Consider the following 1,302-nt stretch of genomic DNA (forward strand, 5'->3'; position numbering starts at 1 on the left):
GCTGGACCAATGAGCAGGGGAAATAAACAAGCTCCCACAGGTCCTCGTGCACAGGAATGAGGTGAGTGGTGGTCCGTCTCCACGGTCCCTCACCCCTGGGTCTGCTGCAACTCGGGGATGCACTCACATCACCGTTTCGGAACCGTACCTGTCACGGGTTTGGCCAGTACACAGCTCCCCACCTCGTACCAGACACGGATTTCCAAATGTGCCCCCTCCCCCCGCTATTTGTATTTCAGAAGGACTCACCCCAAGCAGTGCAAGCGGCCAGGGAGCCCAGGACCAGAGCCAAGCACCACATCTTGGGAGGACAGCAGCTCCTGGGCCACAGGTCTCTGTGCAAGTGCCTCTGCCTCCAGGAGCTGTGACCTCCGCCCCTTAGCTCCCCATCAGCAGCTCCCGCCCCACAGCGGCCCTATGGCCTCATCAGGAAGCAACACAAAAGCTCCTGGTCTCCCAAAGGGCTGCTCAGGGCACAGCCAGGGCCCCAAGGCCACGCCTACCCAGAGTTGACCATCCTTTGACTACACAGCCTGGACACAGCTCTCAGGTTACCTGAGTTGTCAAACAACTTGTTACATAAGGGCTTCTCATTGGACCCTTCGACCTGAGCAGGCGGTGAGCTTCCCAAAGAAGCGGACAAGGGGAGGCGGTGGTCTGGGGGTCCTCCCAACACGGCTGCAAACTTTGTGAGCAACTCTCAGCCCCACAGCTGCTCAATTGGGGAATTTAGGACAAATCTCTTAGATTCCCATTTGGTGGTGTGTGTGTGTGTTGGGGAGCGAGGGAGGGGGGGGTGGGGGGGGGGAATGGGAGGTGTGGAAGGGGAGGTGGTGGTCAGTTCCCAGAGGTAACTGCTTCTATAAAGATTGCCTGGCCCTAGCCGGTTTGGCTCAGTGGATAGAGTGTCAGCCTGCAGACTGAAGGGTCCCGGGTTCGACTGTGGTCAAGGGCACATACTCAGGTACCTCCGGTCGGTCTTGGAGGCAGGGGGCAACCAATCAGTGTGTTTCTCTCATGTCGATATTTCTCTCCCTCTCTCTTCCACTCTCTTTAAATGTCAATAGAAAAATATCCTTGTGTGAGGATTAAAAAAAAAATTTAAAAAGAAGGGATTGCCCTAGGGTGGGGTTCCTATCTTTTATCTAGGGGGGAAAAACACGGGTCATGAAGCACACCCAGATAAAAAGCAGCCATATCTCTATCCACATGGGACAATCTGGGTTGTCCTCTAAGCAGTGGCTATTTCTAATCAACACACACACACACACACACACACACACACACACACACACGCACAGG

Source organism: Myotis davidii, unplaced genomic scaffold (assembly GCF_000327345.1).
Source record: "Myotis davidii unplaced genomic scaffold, ASM32734v1 scaffold2621, whole genome shotgun sequence".
NCBI lineage: Eukaryota > Metazoa > Chordata > Mammalia > Chiroptera > Vespertilionidae > Myotis > Myotis davidii.